The following is a 19,884-nucleotide window of genomic DNA, read 5'->3' as shown; positions in this document are numbered from 1 at the left end:
TTCAAGTGCAGCTGGCCAAGTCGGGGAAAGAACTCTAAGCTGTTTCTGGGAAAGAACTTTAAGTCTTCCTACTGATGATGAGAAATAATTTCTACCCTTTGTAGAGGGTTGGAAGCCTAAGTGTGCTAGTGAATAATAATCTTGGGCTTAACCAACGCATGCTTGGGTGGTGTTTTGCTTACCATCAAGGTTTTGTTTGTTTGTTTTTGTTTTTAATTTAAGCACCTATGTGCCTAAATTCTTCTCACATATGAATTCTGGAGAAGCATCAACAGAGGAAAAGTACAGACTAGAGTGAAATTAGGGGTAGGTTACCAGATACTTGTAACAACAAAGTGTTTTCTTGCTAAGTTCTTTTGTAGCTAAAGCCAGATTTTTCAATGCTATATGGAGCAGGGGCTAGCCACCATATGTGACTGCTCATTATATGCCAGGATCTAAACTAAGCACGTACCCCCGCAAGATTTCATTTAATCCTCCCATAGACCCTATGTGACAGACAAACTAAAACTGCTAAGCCCAATCTATTTGCATTTGCCTGAGAGAGCAGTGGGTGTTTATTCAGCACCCTGGTAGAGCTCCTTAGAGACTTCCATGAGGTTGTGACAAAGGTGGGGAGAGAAAGTGTGGAGAGGAATGCAGTGTTCCATAGAATCCCAGCCAGGGAAGGGATATTGAAGGAAGTGGACCGATGTTAAACTCCTTTGGGCAAGTAATAATCGCTTCTAGCTTCTATAAATCACGAGTGTGTTTCAGGTCTTTCTGGTCTTTATATTTCCATAGCCAGGTGAATCCTTTTTGGCTTGCTTAGCACTGTGCTCTCATCCAGGTGAAAAAGAACCCAGAAAGAATGCAATTAGCCTCATTATCTAACCTAAAACCTTGTGCAGTGGACCTGGTGTCGCCTGAGCGCCTGCTTCAGTCTTGCATCCCAGGGGGCTGCGTTTCAGGAAGCTAACCAAGGCATCTTTTGTGTATATCATGTCAAAATCCCTTAAGAGTATCTATACAGCTTGGCAATTTTCAGGACAAATCCTTTTCAAGTGTAAAACAAACAGGGATTTAAAAAACCTTTCCTTCTGTTTCAGATAGAATTCCAGCTGTCTGCTTCTTCCTTCCCTCCAACAAAAACAAAACGAGGGACTTGTATCCATTCACAGTCCACAAAGTTTAATCTCGGTGCTCTCTTACAGGATGTACGCCTTTTGCGGTATTTCCTATACTGGTGAGATTTTCATCTGCACAACCTCAGTGTCCCTCAGTGCTTCTTCATATTCGTTGCAGCTCTGTTGTTCAAGCTTTTATGAACTTTCCTGTTGCTGTTGCTAACTAATTTTTCATTCACTTTTGCAGTCTTAGCCCTTTTCCTACCGATCCACCGTGCTGTCGCAGTCCCCTTCACAAAACCCTCCCCAGGTTTTATCTGCCTTAAACCTACTTGAAGCTGGTGATTAGTCCCTACTGTTCCCTAAAGCCTGCAGGATAAAGTACCAACTCCCTGGTATTGGGGTTTGAGGCAGAGCTTAATTACCTACCTTCTTCCAAATTCTGAATCAGTTGTGGGTTAGACACGAGCCAGATGGGGATGAAAATGCAGTATCCGATTTATTGGTGATCATGCTGCATTGGGGCTTGGGCTAGAGGCAGGCTGAAATGTGACTTCCTGTAATCTTTCCCTTGAATTTACCCATAAAGTTCAGGAAGAAGTGCTGGAGAACTGTAGCCCGTTTTCTTTTAGTGCAAGTTTGGGGGCCTGGGGATTGCCTCAGGGGTTGAACAATCAATCACAAGCCTGTTTGCAGGGCTTGGTGAATCTGTGGAAATAGCACTGCCTTGAAAGCTCAGAGGGAGGCCAGCCTATTCAATTTCTGGGAATTCAGTGACCTGGCTACTAAGACCAGCCATCATACAGTGGCATGGTTCTTGAGTCCAACCTCGTTTTGAAGTTTCTGTCTCTTAGTAGTAAGTCTCTTAGCATGCTTTGTGGTCCCTGGCCTTGGAATCGTAGGCTGGGATGATGGTGTGGGGTTCATTCTGATGGACGTCTTTTTAAATAGAGGGAAACGACAGCTTTTTGGCGGAAGGGAGTGTATAGGCAGAGGTGTTTGATAAAGACCTGGGAAATAGGGATTCCTCCGAGCTCTAGCCCTTCTGGCATCCCAATATTACTTCCTTTTAAAATGGAAAGATCAGTTTTTGTATCTTCATAGAGATTGCTGGGGGAAGAAATCTCTTTGGTGAGGCTATGTGGAACTTTCCCTTTCTGCTGTCAGAAAGTTAGCATGGTCTGAGACTCTTAGGGACTGTCCCAAAGGCTGTGAAATATGGTCAATGCACTTTAACTGCATCACATTTGATTCCCCCGACACACAGACATGAACTGGATTGAGTCCCAAAACACAAATAGGAAAAATCTGCCCAGCTTCTTTGTTACCACTTACCAAACCCTGTTGTCCTCTGAGAAAACGAAAGGCCACTTTCATTGTCTGGCATCTCCTCTGTTCTCAGCCAAATCCTCATTGTATTGCCTGCCAATTCCAAACCCCACTTGCAGGGACTCATCTCTGCATTAGGCAGGGCTCTTGTGGGTGCAAGTGAGGGAATACCCAACTCAAAGTAGAATATGGCCACAAATATGGAAGTCCAAGAGGTATCCCTGGCTTCAGGCTTGGCTATATCCAGGGGTTCAAGCTACATTGTGATGATTTTCTCTCTCCATATCTTGGTTCTTCCCGCTGGTAGTTTTTAGCTTCAGACAGTCTGTATTTTTATAACGGCTTCTAGTATCAGAGAAAGAAAGACCCTTCTTTTCCCAGAGGCCCTATCTCAAATATGACAGACAGGGTCTGATTAGCACACCTGGGGGAAAGCCTCTCCCTTGACCACTTTCAGCGCCCAGAGGGATGGGTTGCTCTGGGTAACCAGGTCTGGGTCAGATGTCATGTGCTTGCCTCTGGGGCACAGAGAAGTGGGAGCGGGGAAGACACCTATAACTTAACCGTCCTGGAAGAAGGCTGGGGTTTCCTGAAGGAAGGGAGCACAACAGGTGAGGAACTGGCCGGCTCCATGGCCCTCATCATGTTGTGCCATAATCACATGTTTGTATGTCTCATTTGGTCTCCACATTAGACTCAGAGCCAAGCACACCAAAGAAGATCGTAATTTGTCCCTCTCGCAGTCAGCAGGAGGTGGCCAAGTCTAGATTTCACTCACTTAAAAAGGACACTGCAGCCCTGTGGCCATGTGGCATTGGCTCCCACTGCCACCACCAGCTGGGTCTGCACCCGTCAGTCACATGGAGGAAGTGGCTGGCACAGCCACTTGCCCCGCCGAGCCTGGCGCCTCCCCTGCCGAAGCCCGAGGCTCAGCGTGGCTATTGCCTGGGAAGTCTGCAGAGACGTGGCCCTGGCCAAGCCACCTGCTCAGGCTTTTCATGCATTGCATGCTGCCAAATTTTCCCAGGCCACAGGGGTTTCTGAACACAGGATGGAACGTTTTCTGTGACTTGGTGGTACACCCAGTTTCGGGTGCTGCACCCCAAAATGGCCTGTGCTCCACATTCTTTTTATAATACCCCTTTAAAAATAATTTTATTTGGGGGCACCTGGGTGGCTCAGTCAGTTAAGCGTCCCACTCTTGATTTTGGCTCAGGTGATGATCTCATTGTACATGAGATCCAGCCTGGCGTCCTAGGCTCTGTGTTGACAACTTGCGGAGACTGCTTGGGATTCTCTCTCTCTCTCTCTCTCTCTCTCTCTCTCTGCCCCTCCCCGCTTGCACATGCTCTCTCTCTCTCTCTCACACACACACAATAAATAAACATTAAAAAATATAAATTCATTTTGAATTAATTTTAGTTCTACCGAAAAGTTGCAAAGGCAGTACAGTCTCCATGTGTTCTTCACTTCGCTTCTCCTCTTGTTAACACCTTATAGCCATGATGAACTTGTCAGAACAAGGAAATTAATATTACTATTAACTAACATACGGACTTTATTCATATTTTAGCAGTTTTCTTACTAATATCTTTTTTTTCCTCCAAGATATCATATTGCCTTTGACCAAGTTCTTTCGATTTACTCACAGAATTAATTTTCTTATGTCAAGATGTTGGTGTACTAGATTAATTGCCCTAACGGCCTTCATTTATCACCACCTCTGTTCCCATGCTCCCTGCAATGTGACATTTTAGCACCTCCTATGAAAAGGTGGTCTACTTCTCCCCTCTCCCCCCTTGAATCTGGGCTGGGTTGTGAATTGCTTTGGCCAATAAAAGGCAGCAGATATGAAGATGTGCCCATTCTGAGCCTTGGCCATGAGAGGCCTTGGGTGCTGTTTGCTCTCTTGGACACTAGCCTTCTTCATAAGAATAAGGCTGGGCTAGCCTGCTGGGTTGAAGGACTGCATGAATTAGATGGGAACTACCCCAAGTGGGTACTGAGGGCACACTAGACAACCAGGCCCCAGCTGGCTGCACATCCATGGGTGAGTCCAGCCAAGATCAGCTAATCCTGTCCCAGAGCAGCAGGACTACCCAGATGGCCTATAGATTTGTGAGCAAAATAAATATTTATTACAGTGAGCCACTAGGGGTTTGTGGTAGTGTTTATGCAACAGCATGGTGGTGATAGGTAACCAATATAGCTGGCTCGGGATGGATCCTGATATTGGCCGTCCAGTGACTCAGGGTTCACGGTCACTAACAAGTTCAGTTAAATTTACTAAATTTTGCAGATTGTGAGTCTTCTTGGGACTAGTCCTAGACTTTGTACCCAGGTTTAGGGAGCACTTCTTATAGGGTCCACCTCTCTTGAGCTCAGTAAATTTGAATAGAAAACTCATACTTAGAAAATATTTCTCCTATGACCCTGACAGGTTTTGGGTGCAGTTTTTCCCGTGCTCTCATTGGCTTGTGCATATTGACTGAAGCGTGGCCACTACCATATATCTCCAGATTTCTTTCTTGCTGATTCCAAGGACAAGGCATCTACGCATACTTGCTGTGGGATTTTGCTGCTTTGGGTATTTCCCAAATAAGCTGTCGGTTTTGGTAGGGCTTTCTGCTGACTGCAGTGGGTATAAGTCTGGAATTTAAATTTGATGTGTTCAGCCATCTTAGATTAAAACAAAACATTTTCTCCCCTCTGCCAGGGTATAGACAATCGTCTTTTTTTCCTCTTTCTCTTTTTTCAGTGCTCTCAAAACTGTGGGATGTGCTTTGGGACAAAACCAGTTGCAAAGGGACATTATATCATCTAGCATAATGCCCATGAAACAGTTTTACTTTCTCAGTCTTGGAGCCACATTCTCGTTCCCCTGGAGAAGGCTTTGGCCTCCCCCATAGAAGGTTGCAGCAAGCCTTTCCTCTGCCCTTTCCACGCTCTTGGATTCCTCCTACTTCCTACTGGGATAGTGGCAGTTTTCCCAGGATCACGAAGAAGCAGTGGCAGTCCTAAGCCTTTTGTTTTTCTCCCTGCAGAGAATATCTTCCTCTTAACTCCCTTACAGGAGGAGTTCAATACCTAGTGTCCAGGAGAGCCATAGAGGAAGCTGCAGCATGCTCTGAGCTCTGATCAGCAGCAATGGCCTGCATGTATCCAATGAGCATGCAGGCTAGAGGTCTGACTCGCTAGCACAGGCCTGCAGATGCTCCTGTTTGCAATCCCTTGCTTAACTTTTATTTTTATTTTTTAATTTACATCCAAGTTAGTTAGCATATAGTGCAACAATGTGCAATCAATCCCTTGCTTAACCTTTTGAGTCAACCATGTCCCCGGTGCCCGAGACTTTCTGGGTTTTGTTGAGTGAAGTGATATACTTCCTGTTAGCCTTCCCCCCGCCCCCACCCCCCAAACAGGGGCACTTGTTCTCGGTTCCTTAACACTTTTCCATCTTCCAAAAATGTGTTGACACCTCTTTTTCATTCACTACTGTATCCTCTTACCTTCTCTTCATCCTTGTGGGTTTATATATTGGTTTGATTCCTCCAGTCTTATTTTAGTGGGGCTTTTCAAGACAGCAACATCTGCCATATTTAGCCTGAAGTTGTCAGACCGTTGAGGTTTTTAGGACTATGTATATAAATTGTCCTGCTATAGTTCAATAATTGTCTTCCTCAGGAAGTTTGTCTTTAAAAAAATCACATAATATTTTAATAGAAAAGGGGTTTAGAACCACAGAGGCTAGAATTTTAAAGCAAAATTTTTTTTTTTTTTTACACCTATAGGGGTTTCAGTAACTCTTTTAAGAATAGCAACAGGGGAGCCTGGGTGGCGCAGTCGGTTAAGCATCCAACTCGGCCTGGGTCACGATCTCGCGGTCCGTGAGTTCGAGCCCGACGTTCGAGCCCCGCGTCGGGCTCTAGGCTGACGGCTCAGAGCCTGGAGCCTGCTTCCGATTCTGTGTCTCCCTCTCTCTCTGCCCCTCCCCCGTTCATGCTCTGTCTCTCTCTGTCTCAAAAATAAATAAACGTTAAAAAAAAAAAAAAGAATAGCAACAAAGCCTAAACATCATGAGGCACATGTAACGTTTGATTATATGCTGCTTTGTTCAAGAGAATGGGTTTTCCTATTGCTCTCCACACTCTTAACACATACCTCATATTCACTCCTCATCTTCAGCACCCATTTTACTCATCAGCAAAGGAGGGAGTCACACAAAGGAAGCAGCTCAGCTGCATAAGCTTCTCTTCTGTGAACCCCACGGTGGCCCCGGGAGAGGGATGATGTCATGCAAGGCGGTTCCATAATGTAGCAGAGATGCGACATGATAGTCAAATCATACTAAGCTTTCACGCGTGAAAATACTATTTTGTAAAATATAAACGGGATCACACCGCACCCACTATTTTGCAACTTGCTCGTTTCTCTATGTATCATGAACCTCTTGCATAAAGAACTAACTCATTCTTTTTCTTTTTTTCTAGAACAACTTCTTAGATGATTTCCAATTCAAAGCAATGTTGTAATAAACATGCTTTCATATACTTTTTTTTGCTCATTTGTTTATTTATTTCTGTAAGCTATTTTTTCCAAGAAAAGGCCCACACCTGTTATATATTTTGATAGATAAGGCCAGATTTCCCCTCAGAAAACTATCAATTCATGCTTCCCAAGAAATTGTCAGAATGCTTATTTTCTCATCCTCTCTCCAAAACTGTATCTGTTTTCTCCTTTTAATCTTTGCCTGTCTGATAAGTGAGACAGCATAATTCTTGGTTTACACTCTTGATTATCAGTGTGGCAATGTTGCTCTTTGCGCTACTAACCGGCTCCAGACACCGTTACTTTTCTTCCATTTCTTTTCTTTATTTTTTATTTAAAATTTCTCTTAAGGGTTATTTATTTCTGAGACAGAAAGAGACAGAACATGAGTGGAGGAGGGGCAGAGAGAGAGGGAGACACAGAATCAGAAGCAGGCTCCAGGCTCTGAGCTGTCAGCACAGAGCCCGTCGTGGGGCTCAAACCCACGAACTGTGAGATCATGACCTGAGCCAAAGTTGGTCGCTCAACCGACTGAGCCACCCAGGCGCCCCACTTTTCTTCCATTTCTGTTATGGTGGAAGAGTGAAGTCAGCCCTAATGTTTTCTACAAGTCCAGGTGCCTGCACGTTAAAGCATGGTTGTCCTTGGGAACATGAATGACCTCAATAACTTATGTTGTTTACCTCCTGATTCTATCACTCAGGTGGCATTTTAGAAATATGCTAGGTCAGGACTCAAATGTTCTATCCCTCCTGTGTTCGGAGAAGAGTTTGAACTCTCAGTAAGAACTGATTCTAGGTAGGCAGAGAATAATTTCCTTAACTGCCTTTCTTGGTGTTTTAGTCCAGTCTTTGGAGCTTCTTTCTTTCTGTATCAGTTCCTTCTAGTAGTCATTAGAGATGAATTCTGATTTTTCCTTTTTAGGCTTTTTAAAGGTTTTCTCTTTCCTCACTCCAATACCCCTCATGAGATGTGGCTTGTGGGAGTTAACGCCCTGGAGACAATCTTGCTCAACAGGGGCTGGGTGCTGCCAGATAACTTGTCTCTCTTTCTTCCCCTAAGTGGCTAGTTCTGAGATGAATATTGTAGGACTGCTTAGAATGTTCTGCAGGAGTGAAGTGTCCATAGCAGTGGCCAGTGTGTCTGTGACAGCTTGAAGAATGACACCCCAAAGATGGTCCCATTCTTACCCTGGGATCTGTAAATATGTTATCGTATATGGCACAAGAGACTTTCTAGATGTGATTAAGGATTTCGAGATAGGTCGAGTATACTGGGTTATCTGGACGGGCCAAATATCATCACAAAGGTCTTATGAGAAAAACGCAGTACAGTTAGGGATAGTACAAGGTGTGACGTTGGAATCAAGAGGTTGGAATGATGTGAGAAAGGGGTCACAAGCTCAGGAATTCTGGCATTCTCTAGAATGTGAAACAAAAACCAAGGGAATGGATTTTATTTTCAGAGGCTTCAAAAGAAACCAGCTCTACCAGCCCTGTGATTTCAGCCCTTAAGACACATTTCAAATTTCTGACCTCCCAGGACTATAGGAAGATAAATCTGTACTCTTTTAAGACATAGCAGTCACATGAAACTAATACCACATCCCCATTTCATCCCCTCATTCTTCACTCCTGTTGCTTGGGATCACAATCCCAAATTAAGTGCTCATACAGAAGCCCTTGATTCAGAGTCTCCTTTTGGGGGAAGCCTGGGTAAAACAGGAAATAATTAGATTTCCACTGATAGTTTCTATGGTGCATTTTTCCCTGAGGACCAGATCTATGAAAAGTGCAGTTGGTTCATCTTACATTCTATCCATGATGGCCATTGGCAGGGAAAGGAGTCTTCAACTGACGGATGCTCAGGTTGTTCCCGATGACCAGGAATTGAGGGAAGAGCTGCCAGTGGCGGGCCAGACCACACTCCCTTGTCAGGGGATTGAAAGTGAGGCAGCTAGTAATGGGGGAGTGGTGTGTATGTGTGTAGGAGCACATCGTGAGAGCCTGACTAAGAAAACAGAAGCACCTTCAAGTGTAGACAGTGGTGGAAATTTACTGCAGGGAATTGTTTATACAGATGACAGAGGAACTGAGAACCAGATAGGGAATGGGGAGGTAATCCAGAGATTGGCAAGAGCAGGAAGCCCCTACATCCTTAGGCTGGAAGACAAAGTGAGAGGTGGTGTGACTGGAGCCCATGGACTGGGACCACTGGAGGACGCTGGAATCAGAGTGGAGATCTTCAGTAGGAGCTGAGCTTCTGAGGAGCTGGAGAGGCCACCAGAGGTGAAATGAGATGAAAAGTAGTACTCGGGTTTCATCCTCCCTTCCCACTTTCTATTCCCCATTCAGTGCCTCCAACTAGCCAAACCCAGAGAAGCCAGCTCTGCTGAAATACAGAGCAGGTGGGGTGAAGGATGGATCTGAGAGCAAACAGACGTAGGACAGGCATCAGCCATGCTGCCAAAGAGCCGGTGAAGAAACACCCACGGGAGAAAGAACCCGTTTTAAACACCTGCCAATCTGTGTGGAAACCAATTCCAGATTAGTGCCTGTTGAGCAGTATTTTTTCCTGCCTTTAACAACTCTTGCTTTCCACGCCCCAGGCCCTGAGGGGTCAGAAGCTATAGCCAGTATGTGGGGCCATGTTCGTGGAGATGCCAACAGAAGGAAAAAAGGAGGAATCTGCCTTCTCCCTTCTTTTCCACCTCTGGCTTCCCACTCACTACAGGCTTGAGCTAGGGGAGGTGGAAGCTTTAATGCTGAATGAAATTTGGGTTTTTGTTTATTACATTTAAACACATATTAATTGCTAAAGCAAGTCTATTTGAGGCAGTTCTGACATGACGGGAGGATGTCACCTGAGAACAGTCAGATAACCTATGGGGCCTGCCCTACCGTTCACCTAAAGTAGTAAGAATAAGCCTTCTCTTTCCATGCTGAATGATTATGCAAAGAAGGTTGTGAGAGAAGAACACAATTTAATTGAATTGTTTAATCCCATCTGTGTATGGAAAGCTTGTCAGTGGTCCCATTGAAGTTCTTCTCACTTGACTAGAGGTATCCTCACTAGTGGGTTAGGGGCCAATGGTCACATAACTGGTCTTTTTTCCCACTACCCCCACCATAGGCAGTTAAATGTGGGAATAGTTGGCATCTATTATTTTGAAGCTTCAGCCACAACTCAAACTGAAACATTCTATTTTAACATTCTTTAATATCCATTTGGAATGACTATGTTTTTAAAATTTTTTTTAATGTTTTATATTTGAGAGAGAGAGAGAGAGAGAGCATGAGCAGGGGAGGGCAGAGAGAGGGGGAGACACAGAGTCTGAAGCAGGCTCCCGGTTCTGAGCTGTCAGCACAGAGCCCAATGTAGGGCTCAAACCCACGAGCAGTGAGATCATGACCTGAGCTGAAGTCGGACGCTTAACCGACTGAGCCACCCAGGCACTCCTGGAATGATTATGTTTGCATCATCAGCAGGAAAAAACAGATGTGAATGGGATGTGTTTAGTTATGAAGATAGAAAGAAATCTCTACTTTGGCACACTCCTCTTTTGTGACTGTTGAAATTCACATCCCTTCCATGGGGAATCTTGTCTGGAATTCTGAAGAGTCTTTGTTTGAAGCACATCTGCTCTGCAAACTCAAATACATAATCCTAGGTGAGAATTGGAACAAGTCAGCTTGAAACCAGAGGTGTGTCCCTGTGAGAATAATGGTGTGTGGCAAAGAAGTAAATTCTCAGAAATCCCTGCTGACTTGCGAGCAGAGGCTGCCATAAGTTCATGACTGAGAGTGTATCTCAGAAAGGGCCGGGCCTGGAAAGACCCCAACTTCAGACCCAAGGTGCTGAAAGTGTTGAATGTCTTTTTGAGGAAGGAATGCTGTACCATGTTAGCTGAGAAGCGTGGAGGCCTGGAGCATATCTCAGGAGGGTCTTCACTTGGAAGGGAGGGACTGGCTGCATAACTAGGCAAGGGAAGAGATTTTAAAGTTAGGAATTGGGGCATTAAAGCAGGCTTGGGGGAAGTGAGAGAAGGTCCAGAAGGTGGAACAGAAACTCTCTCTCACACTACGTGACCACACCTCACAGACTCAGTGGCTCTGGGGAGGGGAGGGACTACAGGAGATCAGTTTACCCAAAACTGTTCTCTGTGCTTAGATAAGGACAGCTGCTGGTCCTTGTTGAGCAAAGTCTACTGGAAACTTGGAAACCTCCCCCCCCCCCCCCCCCCCCCCCCCCCGCCCTGCCGCTGTCAAGGGAAGCCACGCCTACATCTAAGGCTGAGCAATGTGGGTTGGGTGGAGTGGGTGAGCTCAGTGATACTGGGAGAAAAAAGAGCATCCTGAGAAAACAAACAGTGATTCCCTAGTGGAAAAATGAGCACTTCACCAGGATTTAGGGCCCCCCTACGTGCTCTTGGATAGCCTAGTGCATACTCTGAAGAATCAGATTCTGGACGTTCACTTTGTTGCCACCTTCTGGGAAGGGCAGGTTGTGTGGGGTGCACTAAGATGTCATTCGTAGGAATGCGAAATTTTGCTAGGAGTGAAATGAACCAGGGTGACACACACAACACATGTGTGTGTGCACGCACACAATTAATGGAAGAGAACGGCTAAAGAGCCTAGGCAGACTAGTTTAGGGAGGTCAGTGTCAGAGGCTGTGCCAGAGGGGTATGCGTGGACTGTGACAGTCAAGGCAGTCAGTGGGCCATGCAATGAGAGGAACAGGCTTGGAACGACTGCAGGAAGGAGACCAGAGAAGGCCTGAGACTCTGGGGCTTCTGCCATGTGGACACTGCTGACGTCGTGGCGGCCCCAGTCACCGTGGTCCGTCCCCATCCAGGAGTCATCGCAGCTGTTTTTCTAGGGGATATCTAGTGGGGACCTCCATCGAGAGCTGATGTGATGGGCAAAAGTGATGCTCGTTCAGCTCTGTCTGAACCCCTTAGTGTGAATGTCCTCCTCATAGCGACCCAGAACACTTGGACATTCCAATGTCACTCCCAACCCTACCTACAGAGTGCAAAAGCAAAAATGTGGGCCTTTGACGCTCAGGGCAACGTGGGACATGGAAAATAAAACCTTAACACCTTAACTTGGGGGAAACTGAGGAGAAACAACATGAGATTCCTTCCCAGAGATGCGGCATGTGGAAACATGGCCATGTGTATCATCCCTGTTATATGAGCCACAAAATGACATTTTCTGTGGTGGAGTCCCTTTCCCTTAATTGCATTGTTATTATAATGAAACTCAATTAATATTCTACTTCAACTTTGATTTCTAGAAAGGACCCAAAATATCGGTGTTACCAAGACTTTCATCATTTGCATTTCTCTTTGACACTGAAGTACACATTATCTCCATAATCTTAGTATCAGCAAATATTACCTAGAGATTTATAGGTGTTACCAAACTATAGTTTCCACTCCCTTACCCGGGCTTGAAGTATGGTTGGTAAGATCAGATAGACTTCTTTTTTTTTTTTTTAATTAAAAAAATTTTTTTAAATTATTTATTTTTTGAGAGAGAGACAGAGAGACAGAGTGCGATCAGGGGAAGAACAGAGAGAGAGGGAGACACAGAATCCGAAGCAGGCTCCAGGCTCTGAGCTGTCAGCACAGAGCCCGACGCAGGGCTGAAACTCATGAACTGCGAGTTCATGACCTGAGCCGAAATCAAGAGTCAGATGCTGAGCCCCCTGAGCCACCCAGGTGCCCCCAGATAGACTGCTTCTTTTTAAAAAAAATTTTTTTTAACGTTTATTTATTTTTGAGACAGAGAGAGACAGAGCATGAACGGGGAGGGTCAGAGAGAGGAAGACACAGAATCTGAAACAGGCTCCAGGCTCTGAGCTGTCAGCACAGAGCCTGACGTGGGGCTGGAACTCACGGATCGCGAGATCATGACCTGAGCTGAAGTCGGCCGCTTAACCGACTGAGCCACCCAGGCACCCCAAGATAGATTACTTCTTGACACAGCTTGTCCTCATTTGAATGATCCACAACATAGGCAGAAAAAGTCGAAGGTTATTGTGTAACTATTAGAAGTTATGAATATTTAGCATACTGCTACACGGGACATAAATTTACTTTGGTGTTTTATAGGTGCTTTCAGGTACAAGTCTAGAAATACACTTGGCCCAACTCTGGAAAACTTCCATGAAGACATTAGAGCAGAAACCCATGCAGCTGCTGCCTTGAAGTTCTGTCTTAAGAGAAAAGGCCCACCTCCTGCAGGATCTGATATAGGAAGGTAATTGGGGATCTCTTCTGAGTGATTCCAAAGAGGGCTCACTTCCTCTGTGCATATTTGAATATCTTCTGGTAACCTCTTAGGCTGGTGGTGAAAACATTAGGAAAATGCTGTGCTTGGAAAATTCACTTTATCTACTTGTTGTTTAAGTAGATAAAGCAATTAGGCTGCTATTAGAGGTAACTGGCTTTCTAATTTCAAGTTGTCAAAATCAATCTCTTTTGAGTTATCCAAAGGTATACACAAATACAAATCTTCCAAAAATATTTTTGACAAATTTAAAAATTAGTTAACCATTTTAAAACTATTTTTAAAGTCCCCCAAGAGTGAAGGTAAGGTTGCAAATTAGGTCTTAAAAAGGGCTTAAAGATTTTTTTCGAAGTTTATTTATTTACTTTTGAGAGAGAGAGAGAGAGAGAGAGAGAGAGAGAATGAGCAGGGGAAGGGCAGAGAGAGAGAGGGAGAGAGAGAATCCCAAGCAGTAGGGCCCCGACTCATAAGCTGTGAGATCGTGACCTGAGCCCAAACCACGAGTCAGATGCTTAACAGACTGTGCCACCCACATGCCCCTTAAAGAGGGTTTAAAGAAAAGTCTCAGTGAAGCCTCAGACCACAAAAGATCATTTTTTAACCCCCCAAATTCATTTAGCCTCATAAGCTTTTGGGGAAAAATAACCCATATTGTCTTTGGGCAATTTCCATAGAAGACCCTACCATTCTCATATTGTGTCTTATTCCTATTTTTAGACAGGGTGTGGTAGATTTGGTGAAGTATGAAAGGCACTAATGTTTTTAAATTTTTATTGGTTTTTATTTTTCAGGATGGGGAGGGATGTTTACTTTTCAGACTGCTTTCATATTTCCTTCAAATGTAATTACAGTGACATTACAGCAAGAAATGAACATGACTGGAAAATCAGAAATTGAGATGCTATTAACTTAATGATAGACCGCCCTGTTTGTGGAGGTGAACACCTCCCTTCCTGTGTTAGGCACATTGGTTGCTAGCAACAGAGACCAGCTCTTTCTGACTTAAGCATCCTGCAAGGACTTTGCAGGAATGATTCTAGAGAGCTTACAGATCCCAAGGATTTGCTGAGTCACCAAGCCTGTGGGAGGGCGGGAGCTGGAACAGCTCCAGGGGACTATTAGCAAATTCACTGCAGTGTCTTCTCCGGACAGTGCCCTTGGAAGAACTCAGCCCCAATGGCTTCCATCTGCTTTTCATGCTGTTATAGAGGGATGCAGCCTCCCAAAAAAGAGAGTCCAGTTGGTCTGACCTGGTCACATGCCGTCCCTTCAATGCCCTTGAGAGAGTCCAGTGGGACCAGAAGAACGGGAAGGAGTATGGTCCTTTAAAGGGAAAGCTGAGGTTGTTCCCAAGAAGGAGGAAGGGAGACTAGGCCAGCATCACCTGTTCGGTGCCAAAGCAGAGCCATCAAATGGAATTTTATTTCCTGCTGTCCCTGAAGTCTTATTGTCTAGCACAAAGTCAGCATGAATGCAGGTAGAAAGACAACATTCTGATGAAAGATATGCATCTTTGACGTGCTTTTACTGTTCTTCTTCTGATGTTTTTATGCGGCTTCTTGGTGGAAAATTCTGGTAGGCAAGGCATTGAGCTGAAGGAAAGGCACAGATTAGAAGAGCGGGGTGGTCAAAGCCTGCTGGCGGAGAAGACACCTCTTTCTCTTTCTTAGACGCGCATTCCTTATTGCCAGGAGAATTTTAAAAAACAAGCACAGTAAACTTTCTGTTTATCTTACACCTATAATTATAATAATAACAGGTTCTATAATTCATGCAGATTATTCACAAATCTTAATAAGAGTAACTGGAAACCAGTGCAATCAACATTCTATATATACTTACTTTGACACTGGGAATTAACATGTATTTAAATATAATGACGTAAACTGCTCCTATCTGATTATAGTTACATGATGAGTTGGTTCCAATATCAGACATGCATTCAATTAGAAGAATGTATCAGTGATGGGCATATAAGAAATGATTTAGATAATTAATGATAAACACTGACTTTGACTTTATTTATTTTTAAACATTTTTTACATTTATTTATTTTTGAGAGACAGAGTGAAAGTGGAGGAGGGGCAGAGAGAGGAGATACAGAATCCAAAACAGGCTCCAGGCTCTGAGCAAGCGTTCAGCACAGAGCCCGATGCGGGGCTCGAACCCACAAACCGTGAGATCATGACCTGAGCAGAAGTCAGACACTTAACCGACTGAGCCACCCAGGCACCCCATGACTTTGACTTTAAAAACAACTTTCTTTTTATATATTTCCATCCCTTCTCTACTCTATCCAGCGTTCTGAGGTTCTTGCCTTATATGAAGAAGAGTCTCAAATAATATTGTATTTCTTTTAGGAAAACTCTCCACAATTTGATTTATAGGCAGAGAGAGGTTTACTTTGAAGCAAATGAAGCTTTAGTTTTGTTAACCCTTATTTGTATGGGCTCCTTCCAAGCCTCTGTAGCTAACTTTGCGTTTTTGTGGAATTTCTTTCTTTTTCTTTTTCTTTAAGTAGGCTCCGTGCCCAGTGTGGAGTCCAATGCAGGGCTTGAACTCACAACCCTGAGATCAAGACCTGAGCTGAGATCAAAAGTCAGATACTTACCCAACTGAGCCTCCCAGGTGCCCCTGTGAAATTTTTTTCTTAAATGCTAATCCCCTCAATATTACTTTAGGCCCAAGAAAACCTGGATCTGCCCTGCTTATGGATTCTGGGTATGTAACCTGCCCAGTATCAGCTATTCCCTCAGCCACATCCTGATTCTCTTGCAGGCTGCATCAACCCAGATTTGGAACATTGTACATTCAATGGTTTTCACAAGAAATCCAATAAACACCAAGGATTTCTGTAGGTGTATTTTTTTTGGTGTGTTTACTGAAGACATTGAGTGGGGAGACCTGGTGGGGCGGAGGAGAAGTGGGGGGGCAGAATTGAGTAGGAGTGGGAATCCTACATTATGTAACAAAGCATCTTAAAAAAGTATCACACTAGATGATTTATGTTCATTGGAATTCTTTCTTGGCCTTGCCTCTACCAAGTCTCTGTGACTGTTACTTTCTTTTTCCTTACTCCCCCTTGTCTGGATGCTCTTTTGTTCTTTTGAATTTCCCCAGGGGTCTTCAAGTTCCTTTGCCCTCTATTACACAGTGCCATGCGTCTCTCTCTCTCTACTTCTACCTCGGGCTCGCCTCTCCTCCATCACATGACCTAGGAACTTGCCACCACATTTAATTGTCCTCTGCTTTGTAACAAAAGCCTTCTACTTGAGATCATCCTCTGGGATCTCACCTCTCACACCAATGACTCTTTTGAAGCATTTTATTCTCCAAAAATATACAATACTTACACCAAGCAGAATTTTGGTTACTGAAACATTTTCTGTCTCCATTGTTTTTAAGTGCACATTTTCACATGTGAACGGTACACAATTGGAAAATCCTGGGGATTACATGATTGGCTGCCAGATTGAGGACTGGTCTCCTCATTGTCTCTCTGGGCAGTAGTAGCACATACTAGAGGTTCAATAAATGAATATTGACTGTTTATTAAAGGAAATTACCATTTTGATAAGGGGTGGCGTATTGGTATTCACATTTTTAGTTTGGTTTGATACAGAAGCTGCAAGAAACATTCAGGGACTGGGCCTTTTCCCCAGAGGGCTCACAGAATCTGCACAGATGGGAGGAACAAAGAAAAGAAAAAAAAAAAAAAACTAACAAAAAGAAGGACAACTAATCCGAATGAATCTACCTATTGACAATTTAAGTGATTAGTAATGGGGACATTTTGACCTAAATAACTCCTACTTTTGACCTATGTGTGTTTTCACATCATTTTATAAGCATGCTTTACAGGCTTTGGAATTTTCACAAAAAGATAAATTCTGTAAGAAAATCATCTAACTTTTTAGAGCGCTTTTTAACATTTTGTGCATAAGAAAATAGATAAACAGAATATGTAAAATGGTAAAGAATAGGCTTTATGATAAAGAAAAGAGCTAATAAGTCTTTTTGTTCATTTCCAATATTTTGAAGCCTACTGAATGTAGTCATACAGGGAAAAGCGACATTCAAAATAGCAACAGAAGAAACAGAGTATTTTTAGGCCCCTGAAGTGGCTTTCTACTTTGTAGGGCTCCTGGCTTGTAATAAATTGGAATTTATATTTCCCTTTAGTTAGTGCCAATTCTCTTCTCAGAGATGAGACATATTTTCTGATTGTACCCATGTGTCCCCATAGTATCATCTGTCATTGTTACCTCATCCTTGGAGTTGACTGGGATCAACTCTTGGGTTCAGGTTAGGATGCTCTTGTCATGGATGGTCAGCTTCTGGCTCGTGTGCCGGGGCGTTTTCTCAGGCATGTCTTCCATCAGCTTTTGTCTCTTAGCCACGTGATTTGGGACAAAGAGAATGAAGGCCAGGAAGGTGTCATTGTCTTGCAGCTGGAAAACCTCACCAGGTCTGCTGACCGGATGCTGTATTTCAGTCCCAATCTTACTATTAACCATTTCCTCAAAGAAACTGATGGGACTAGTGAAATCTGCTCTGAGAGCCGCTGTCATTATTTCTGAGAGACAACATTAACACCAGAATTTTCCATGCTGAGTCGTGACTTGAGACCTTTTTTGGCTCAGCAGAACTTATAAGGCAGGAGATTTAATAGAATAAAATACAGATTAAAAGAAAACACACAGATCTGTCTTCCTATGACACTATTTATTGCAACTCCATCTCCCATTTCTCCTCAAGATGTTTAGTTGTCATGATTTTTCTTAGCATAGACATGAACTGAGAATCTGAACTGAAAATATTTTTAGGGACAGATTGACAGGAACTTGATTTAGTATTAGGAGACATTGTTAGTTTGGGACAATATGTTGTTTTAAAAAGTACAGAGAGCTGGGACTTCTGTAAGAATTCACTTAAAAAATTCAAAAGAAATAAAGCAAATATAAGGAAAATCTCCCTTTACCTTGTGTTTCTCTCGTTAGTATAGTAGTTTCTAAAAAAATGACAGCAGCTTGCATTTATTGCTTAACCTATTCACGTAACCATAGAGGTATCATTGATTTCCAATTTTATGTCAAACCATTCTTGCTCATGGAAGTCCAAATCTATTCATTTATTATTGTGTGTACTTGAGGGAGGGAGAGGAGTTCATTGATCCAGTGGAGCATTGGCTGGTAAATATTTAATGTTTATTCCTATCACTGAAATTATTCAAGTTTGAATACTGACAGTCGTTTGAATGTGCCCGTTGGTATGGCCCTCAATCCATAACATCATCTCCAGCAGGCTGCAGTTTATTTCATTTTTGCAGACGGACCGGACCGACTTGCTGTGCAGTACTTCTGAAGTATTATTTTCCAGATGGCTGTCCTACAGTCCAGACCAAAATTTCAGTTAATCTTGAAGTCTTTTGGTGGAAGGATTATGCAAAAGATGCTTGATCCCTACTCTTTCTCAACGATGGAGCATTATTAGAACTCTAATATCCTCAAATGTGCTTGAGAATTATTGACCTTTATAATTATCTTTATAATTGTGTTATTTCTCACCAGAGATCCTTTGCTGCACCAAGAGAAAAGTTCTGCTTTCAGATTTTCACCACAGCAACAAATACTTTGCTTCATGCCCTTATAGTTATCCACATTTAAGGGCTTAAGACTTGGTTTTAATTTTGAGACCCTTGGCCGTCTGCCCGGCCTTAGCCTTTGAAGGCATTTTCATCTTCCCAAGCATCCTACACCTGCTGGTTCCTTCAAGGGAGCATGACTATCTGGAAGTAATGGAGATAGTTCTCCTGGACACCAATGTTTTGTTGGGCTGCTTCTAATTAGCTTGAATTTTGACTTTCAAGAACATCTGGCTTTTTGGCCCTTGTATTGATTCTTATCTTTTACCCTTAGATTTGTCTTACAGGATTAGACTTGGCTTCTGTCTCTTGTACCTTTGAACTTCATTTTGTCCCTGTGGTCTTTGGTCTAGTTGTCCCTGTGGCTCTGAGTGTTTACAGCCTCCACTGTTCCCATACAAGCCCTGAGAATCCAATCCTGATCCCAACCAAGTACTTGATCATCAACATGTTTGAGTTAGATCAGTAGTCCCTTCAAGAGGACAAAAGTCATATATCGTTTGACCATTTCTATGTTCTTTAAACAAAACAAGTATAAGACTTCTGCTTTCTGGTTAGGGGCTCTAGATGTAATGTGCTATTATAATTCTGTTTTAAAATTGTGGGTTAATATTAGCTACAAATTATTCATTAAAAAATATACAGTCCACTGGCTTCTGCACAAAGTTAGTTGTATTATTTCTCTCATCTTTTGGGGAAGCTCATGAAAGTCTGACAGAAGTAGGGTCTCTAAACAAACTTTGAGCTAGTCATACTAGTGAAGTGGATAAAGAGTCGGAAAAGAGTGTAATATTCTATAATATGTTTGGTTCATCAGGTGCATTTTTATTTTTTTTTTTATTTTTATTTTTTTTATTTTTTTTTATTTTTATTTTTGGGACAGAGAGAGACAGAGCATGAACGGGGAAGGGGCAGAGAGAGAGGGAGACACAGAATCGGAAACAGGCTCCAGGCTCCG

At 43.3% G+C, this 19,884-nt stretch overlaps 1 long non-coding RNA gene across 3 annotated transcripts in view; it reads left to right on the top strand.

The window, feature by feature from the left end:
• The window catches only part of LOC124513049 (uncharacterized), an 84,132-nt gene that overhangs the window by 11,308 nt on the left and 52,940 nt on the right, over positions 1-19,884 (top strand). For 2 of the 3 annotated variants that reach the window (XR_006962287.1, XR_006962289.1), the window contains exon 2: positions 13,105-13,252. This is a non-coding gene — a long non-coding RNA (uncharacterized LOC124513049). Of the gene's footprint in view, positions 1-13,104; positions 13,253-19,809; positions 19,850-19,884 lie in introns of those variants that run through there. The other variant, XR_006962288.1, reaches the window with a different exon arrangement.

Source organism: Lynx rufus, unplaced genomic scaffold (assembly GCF_022079265.1).
Source record: "Lynx rufus isolate CCGP_SWC_20201006 ecotype Redwood Valley unplaced genomic scaffold, mLynRuf1.p SCAF_1, whole genome shotgun sequence".
NCBI lineage: Eukaryota > Metazoa > Chordata > Mammalia > Carnivora > Felidae > Lynx > Lynx rufus.
This window is presented reverse-complemented; position numbering and strand designations above follow the sequence as displayed.